The sequence below is a fragment of the Oncorhynchus kisutch genome, linkage group LG8, assembly GCF_002021735.2.
Source record: "Oncorhynchus kisutch isolate 150728-3 linkage group LG8, Okis_V2, whole genome shotgun sequence".
In the NCBI taxonomy this organism is placed as follows: Eukaryota; Metazoa; Chordata; class Actinopteri; order Salmoniformes; family Salmonidae; genus Oncorhynchus; species Oncorhynchus kisutch.
Genome location: NC_034181.2, coordinates 24,501,525 through 24,510,082, shown reverse-complemented (window position 1 = coordinate 24,510,082; position 8,558 = coordinate 24,501,525).

Sequence of the window (8,558 nt, the reverse complement as noted above, 5' to 3'; positions counted from 1 at the left end):
GCAGTTAAGCTTCCTTGAATTTATGCTGCAATATGTAACATTTTGGGTGACCTGACCAAATTCATGTGGTCACAGATACCTTACAAAAAAAGGTAGGGATGTGGATCATGTTGTTTATAGATCTCACTCATTAAAGCAGGTCAGGAAGCGGTATCTGTTCTATGTGCTCTATTTCTAAACTTCCCTTAAGTTTCATTTTTGCATATTTTGCTTTCTGTTTTGTACACAAATCAAATGTATTTATATAACTGAAAATACAATATTTTTGGTTATGGAAAATACATCGCATAGTGGTTTAGATGGTACAATGATTCTCTACACTATACTTGCTTGTTTAGTCACAAACTGAAGTTAGGCAAACTTAGAATTTTAGCATCCAGGAAATGTCAGAGCGATTTCTGCATAGTGCATCTTTTTAAAACATTTTTGCCAACACCTAGCTAACCTTTGTTTAAACAGCTGCTATTAGCAAAATGTGTCAAAGGGAATTTCAATCTAATAGGCTGTTGTAGTTTACACTTCCTCTTGTAATTGTAATGTGGGGAGGTGACAAACGATCTACCGACTGTATATATTTAAAATGTTGATTACTTCTCCTTACTATTCACCTGATGACAAGGCATTTGCGGAAAAAACAAACAATTTCTAACATCTGATTACGGTCCCTGAGTCGACTTGGTGTGGGTTCCTGGGCAGGAAACAGTTTAAGACCCCTGCTCTAACACCTTTTTATAAACGCATATTTACGTAAATTGGCATACAACTACATGGATTCAATGCCAAACATAAGAACACAGTGGTAGACATTTTAAATAGCTTCTGCTCTTTAACTATTTCAGCTACAAACCTTAAAACAACATGAACATTTTCTAAACTTTTATAAATTACAACTATTTTCATATAATACCCACTAATTATAACTCTTGGCTTACCCTCTCTAGCTTGGACAGTTCAACTATCACATGCTCAGGCTATCCTATTTTATTTATTTAATCTTTATTTAACTAGGCAAGTCAGTTCAGAACAAATTTTTATTTACAATGACTGCCAAACCATAAACTGGACGACGCGCCAATTATTGCGCATTTTCATTTGACATTTTCAACTATACTGAACAAAAATACAAAGGTGCTCGTCCCATGTTTCATTAGCTGAAATAAAAGATCCCAGAAATGTTCCATAAGCACAAAAGGCTTATTTCTCTCAAATGTTGTGCACAAATTGAAGTCCCTGTTAGTGAACATTTCTTATTTTTCCAAGATAATCCATCCACCTGATGGGTGTGGCATATCAAGAAGCTAATTAAACAGAGTGATCATTACACAGGTGCACCTTGTGCTGGGGACAAAAGACCACTCTGAAATGTGCAACAACAGATTGAGTTCAAGTTGAGGGAGGGTGCAATTGGCATGCTGACTGCAGGATTGTCTACCAAACCTGTTGCCAGAGAATTGAATGTTCATCTATCTACCATAAGCCGTCTCCAAAGTTGTTTCAGAGAATATGGTAGTTCTTCCAACCGGCCTTACAACTGAATACGAGGTGTAACCATGAACCTCCACATCTGGCTTCTTCACCTGCGGGATCGTCTGAGACCAGCCAAACGGACCGCTGATGAAACTGTGGGTTTGCACAATCGAAGAATTTCTGCCCAAACTGTCAGAAACTGTTTCAGGAAAGCTCAACTGAATGCTAGTCATACTCACCAGGGTCTTGACCTGACTGCTGTTTGACATCGTAACTGACTTCAGTGGGCAAATGCTCACCTTTGATGGCCACTGATACGTTGAATAAGTGTGCTCTTCACAGATGAATCCCGGGTTCAACTGTACCGGGCAGATGGCAGGCAGTGTGTGTGGTGTCGTGGGCGAGCGGTTTGCTAATGATGTTGTGAACAGAGTGCCCCGTGGTGGTGGGGTTATGGTATCTGATTATCTGATGAAATTGTTGTTCAATATGATCTTGTTGCCATTATATGCAGATTCAAATGTCATACATCAACACTGTCCTCTGCCGTGCCTTGATTGTATTACTGCTGGGACATGCTTAATTAAACCACCTGATCAATTCCAAAAGCAATGGGACTCCTAAATCTTTCCCAGATTATTACAAATCCCACAAGGTATGACTCCAAACACCCAGAAAAGGCTACTTTCTTTGATGTTATCCTCACAAATAATCCTGATAGGTATCAGTCTGGTGTTTTCTGTAATGACCTTAGTGATCACTGTTTAACAGCTTGTGTTCGTAATGGCTGCTCAGTGAAATGACCTGTCCTGATTTGTCATAGATGCTTGCTAAAAAAACTTGAACTGGCCTCTGTAAAATGGTATAGAATCAGCTTGACCCCCTCTGTCGAATACGCTTGGACCTTCTTTTTTATATTTTCAATGGTATTGTTAACAAACACGCCACCATAAAGAAAATGAGAATTATAAACAGGTTCAGCCCCTGGTTTGACAGTGGTCTTGCAGAGTTACTCCACTTCAAGAATTGCATTTGGCGAAAGGCTTGGCACATGCAAATGAGACATAAGTGCACTCAGGCTATCTGGAAGGCCAAAGTTAACTAACTTTAAGGAGCAGTTCTCTCTATATGGGTCTAACCCCAAGAAGTTCTGGAAAACAGTTAAAGACCTGGAGAATAAACCCTCCTCACAGCTGCCCATGTTGATTAATATTGATGATGTGGTTGTTCCTGACAAGAAGCACATGGCTGAGCTCTTCAATCACCACATCATTAAGTCAGGATTCCTATTTGACTCAGCCATACCTCCTTGCCCGTCCAACGTTTCCTCACCTCCCACCACTTCTAAGGAGACTAGCCCTGACGCTCCTCACTCTTTTCCCCTGCCCCGCTACAAGGTTTCTCCCTGCAGGCGGTCACCGAGTCCGGGGTGCTAAAGGAGCTCCTTAAACTTGACCCCAAAAAAACATCTGGGTCATATGGTTTAGACCCTTCATTCTTTAAGGTTGCTGCCCCTTTCATCGCCAAGCCTATCTCTGACCTTTTTAACCTGTCTCTCCTCTCTGGGGAGGTTCTCATTGCTTGGAAGGCAGCCACGGTGTGTCCTTTATTTAGAGGAGGAGATCAAAATGATCCTAACTGTTATAGGCCTATTTCTATTTTGCCCTGTTTATCAACAGTGTTGGAATAACTTAGCAATGATCAACTGACTGGTTTTCTTGATGTCTATAGTATTCTCTCTGGTTTCTGCTCAGGTTATGGATGTGTCACTGCAACCTTTAAAGGTCCTCAATGATGTCACCATTGCCCTTGATTCTAAGCAATGTTGTGCTGCTATGTTTATTGACTTGGCCAAAGCTTTTGATACGGTAGACCATTCCATTTTTGTGGGCCGGCCATGGAGTATTGGTGTCTGAGGGGTCTTTGGCCTGGTTTGCTAACTACCTTTCTCAAAGAGTGCAGTGTATAAAAAGTCAGAACATCTGCTCAGCCACTGCCTGTCACCAAGGGAGTACCCCTACGCTCGATCCTAGGCCCCTCACTCTTCTCAATTTACATCAACAACATAGCTCAGGCAGTAGGAAGTTCTCTCATCCATTAATATGCAGATGATAGTCTTATACTTAGCTAACCCCACCCTGGATTTTGTGTTAAACGCTCTACAACAAAGCTTTCTTAGTGTCCAACATCTTTCTATGCCATTAACCTTGTTCTGAACACCTCTAAAACAAAGGTCATGTGGTTTGGTAAGAAGAATTCCCCACTCCCCACAGGTGTGATTACTACCTCTGAGGGTTTAGAGCTTGAGGTAGTTACCTCATACAAGCACTTGGGAGTATGGCTACACTGTCCCTCTCTCAGCACATATGAAAGCTGCAGGCTAAAGTTAAATCTAGACTTCTTATTTTTATTTTTAAACAACGATTGAATCCATTTTAGAATAAGGCTGTAAACGTAACAAAATGTTGAAAAAGTCAATGGGTCTGAATACTTTCCGAATACACTGTAGAAACACTCCAGACTAGTACTCACCGGCACACGGCCAGCTAGATGACATTGGTGAAAATTCTGTTCAATACCTGAGCCAGAGTCACCGCTGAGGAGCAGAGGCAAACAACTGGATCAGTATCTCTCTCTATTTCTCTCCCAGCATCTGTTCTGATGCCAAACAGCATGTGTAGTTTACAGTCAGGCCTTACCTAGCAAGGCCTCCCTCTCTGCTCTCATCAGGAAGATAAGCAGCAGGATCACCAGAAATTGTGTAAAACATTCCACACACTCATACGAGGGACATGATCAGTACCATAGGAATATAATAAGGCAGGACAAATGGTAACAGGGGAGTATATGCCATTTTCATGATTGTGACTAGTTTCATAAAGATGTTGCTTCATGAATATCCCATTCAATTAAAATGTTACCAAACAAATATTTCCATTTAATGTCCCATGATTTCATTGAATTCAGTGCCTCCCCCGGCATACACCAGTACTCACAAACATGAGAGAGGTGGGGACCTGGTCCTTGCAGACTGACAGCTCCTTGCAGACTGACAGCTCCCTGCAGACTGGCGGCTCTTTGCAGACTGGCAGCTCTGGCTGCTTCATGCAGACTGACAGCACCCTGCAGACTGGCAGCACAGGCTGCTCCGAACAGGCAGGAGGCTCCGGCAGCGCTGTAGAGGAGAAAGGCTCCGACAGCGCGGGAGACTCCGACAGCGCAGGAGAGGCGAGGCGCACTGTAGGCCTGATGCGTGGTGCGGGCACTGGTGATACTGGAGCGAGGACACGCACAGGAAGCCTGGTGCGTGGAGCTGCTACCGGAGGACTGGTGTGTGGAGGTGGCTCTGGATAGACCGGACCGTGCAGGCGCACTGGAGATCTTGAGCACCGAGCCTGCCCAAGCTTACCTGGCTCGATGCCCACTCTAGCCCGGCAAATACGAAGGGCTGGTATGAACCGTACCGGGCTATGCACCCGCACTGGAGACACCGTGCGCTCACTAGCATAACACGGTGACTGCCCGGTCTCTTTAGCCCCTCGGTAAGCACAGGGAGTTTGCGCAGGTCTCCTACCTGGCATAGCCATACTCCCTGTAAGCCCCCTCCCCAATACATTTTTGGGGCCGACTCTCAGGCTTCCATCCGCGTCGCCGTGCTGCCTCTTCATACCAGCGCCTCACCGCTTTAGCCGCCTCTAGTTCTTCCTTGGGACGGCGATATTCTCCAGGCTGAGCCCAGGGTCCTTTTTCGTCCAGTTCCTCCTCCCATGTCCAATTCTCCAAGTGATGCAGCCTCTCCCACTGCAACTGCTCTTCACGATTAGCAGGGAGAGTTGGCTCAGGTCTGACACCCGACTCAGCCACTCTCCCTCTGAGCCCCCCCCCAATACATTTTTGGGGCTGCTTTTTTTTTTCCTGTCTGTTGTTATATCTGGAGTACTTCTCCTGTCCTATTCGGTGTCCTGTGTGAATCTAAGTGTGCGTTCTCTAATTCTCTCCTTCTCTCTTTCTTTCTCTCTCTCGGAGGACCTGAGCCCTAGGACCATGCCCCAGGACTACCTGACATGATGACTCCTTGCTGTCCCCAGTCCACCTGGCCATGCTGCTGTTCCAGTTTCAACTGACCTGAGCCCTAGGACCATGCCCCAGGACTACCTGACATGATGACTCCTTGCTGTCCCCAGTCCACCTGGCCATGCTGCTGCTCCAGTTTCAACTTCCACCTGACTGTGCTGCTGCTCCAGTTTCAACTGTTCTGCCTTATTATTATTCGACCATGCTGGTCATTTATGAACATTTGAACATCTTGGCCATGTTCTGTTATAATCTCCACCAGGCACAGCCAGAAGAGGACTGGCCACCCCACATAGCCTGGTTCCTCTCTAGGTTTCTTCCTAGGTATTGGCCTTTCTAGGGAGTTTTTCCTAGCCACCGTGCTTCTACACCTGCATTGCTTGCTGTTTGGGGTTTTAGGCTGGGTTTCTGTACAGCACTTTGAGATATCAGCTGATGTACGAAGGGCTATATAAATAAATTTGATTAGATTTTCGGGTTTCCTTGCCAACCGTGTTCCCTCGTATCGTCGGCTCTTATCTCCGGCTGCCTCTGCTCTCCTAAGTGCCTCCACCTGTTCCCATGTGAGGCGATCTCTTCCAGCCAGTATCTCCTCCCAAGTGTAACAACCTTTGCCATCCAATACGTCTTCCCATGTCCATTCCTCCTTTCGCTTTTCCTGCGGTCGCTGCCTGTTTCCACGCCGCTCGGTCCGTATGTGGTGGGTGATTCTGTAACGGCGTTCTTCGTTTGTTGAGAGAGAGTCGGACCGAAATGCAGCGTGGTGGTTACTCATGATCTTTAATGAAGAAAACGGCGATACATGAAATAACTTATAAATACAAAAACAACAAACGGAACGTGAAACCTAAATACAGCCTATCTGGTGAAACTACACAGAGACAGGAACAATCACCCACGAAATACAAAGTGAAACTCAGGCTACCTAAATACGGTTCCCAATCAGAGGCAACGAGAATCACCTGACTCCAGATTGAGAACCGCCTCAGGCAGCCAAGCCTAACTAGACACACCCCTAAACATAGCAATCCCAAATCCTATAAAACCCCAATACGAAACCAAACACATAAACCCATGTCACACCCTGGCCTGACCAAAATATATAACGAAAACACAAAACACTATGACCAAGGCGTGACAGTTCTCCACTCTGTGAAACTTATACAGCCACATCTCCTCTGCCTGGATCTCACAAATAAAGGTTGGAAGCTGTTGTCACACAGAGGGAGATCTCTCTCTCACACACACACACTTAAGATCATTTCAATAATTTAAATAGCACCAAACAAGTAAATTTGGCTCCCAGAAGCAGCAGCAGTTGAATAGACCCCTCTTCATCTTGTTTCTCAGGTTAGTTTCCAGACAGATAACTTGGTAAATTCAAAGGCATCCTCCTAAATTGGAAGGGGAAAATAAAGAAAATGGTTTCAAAATTATTAATTTAGAACAAAAATGTTATAACAAATGTATAACACAATTCATAACGCATTAAGTCTGACTGGTGACACATGGCTGAGTGTGGACCAAATGAAAGGGGCTGATTGGCGCAAGAACAGCTACATTTAGCAACAGGAGAGAAGTCACTAGTCTTTCTTGTTCCATATGGAATCATGCATCCTCGTGGTGATGTTTAAAATGACCAACTTAATTAGCTAATGTTAACTAATGCATATCTTGAACATCCAATTGATTCACAATTTCGTAATCTTACACTTAGTGACCTTCCCCGACATTGCTGGCTACACCTCTATTCTATTGCTAGAAGCCCAGCAACATTTCACGTCTCTACGCATCTGGGAACTGATAACTTTATTTATTTCACCTTTACAACTGCAACCTGGCCAAGATAAAGCAAAGCAGTGCGACAAAAACAACAACACAGTTACACATAAACAAATGTACAGTCAGTAGAGAAACAGTAGAAAGGAAAAATAGAAAAATGTATGTACGGTGTGTGTAAATGTAGGGAGGTAGGCAATAAATAGGTCATAGAGGTGAAATAATTACAATTTAGCATTAACACTGGAGTGATAGATGTGCAGATGATGATGTGCAAGTAGAGATACTGGGGTGCAAAAGAGCAAGAAGATAAATAACAATATGGGGATGAGGTAGATGGGTGTGCTATTTACACATTGGCTGTGTACAGGGACAGTGATCGGTAAGCTGCTCTGACAGCTGATGCTTAAAGTTAGAGAGGGAGATATAAGACTCCAGCTTCAGAGATTTTTGCAATTCATTCCAGTCATTGGCAGCAGAGAACTGGAAGGAAAAGCGGCCACAGGAAGTGTTGGCTTTGGGGATGGATGACCAGTGCAATATACCTGCTGGAGCGCGTGCTACGGGTGGGTGTTGCTATGGTGACCAGTGAGCTGAGATAAGGCGGGCTTTACCTAGCAAAGACTTATAGATGACCTAGAGCCAGTGGGTTTCGCAACGGATATGTAGTGAGGGCCAGCCAACGAGAGCATACAGGTCGCAGTGGTGGATAGTATATGTGGTTTTGCTAACAAAACAGATGGCACTGTGGTAGACTACATCCAGTTTTCTGAGTAGAGTGTTGGGGGCTATTTTGTAAATGACATCGTTGAAGTCAAGGATCAGTAGGATAGTCAGTTTTACGAGGGTATGTTTGGCAGCATGGGTGAAGGAGGCTTTGTTGCGAAATAGGAAGCCGTTTCTAGATTGAATTTTGGAACTTCTGAAAAAGTGTGGGAGCATTACCGGGTGAAAATCTCAGATCTATAATTTTGCTAGCGAAATTAGCAGGATCAACCTTTAAACTCTGTGTTTACGTCTTTCTCTGCATATGAATGTTTGCACTGATACCGTTCCCTTCCTGTCATCATCATTCTCGTCACTGGAGACCTACAAGAGCGATGATGCCCGGGGGAGAAAGCTTCTTGTCGGTCACGTTAACCTCTAGTGGACAAATGGTAGAATAACACATTTGATTACTAGGGCCGAAGATCACAGCAAAAAATACATACATCCAATTACGACAAATTATTTTCATC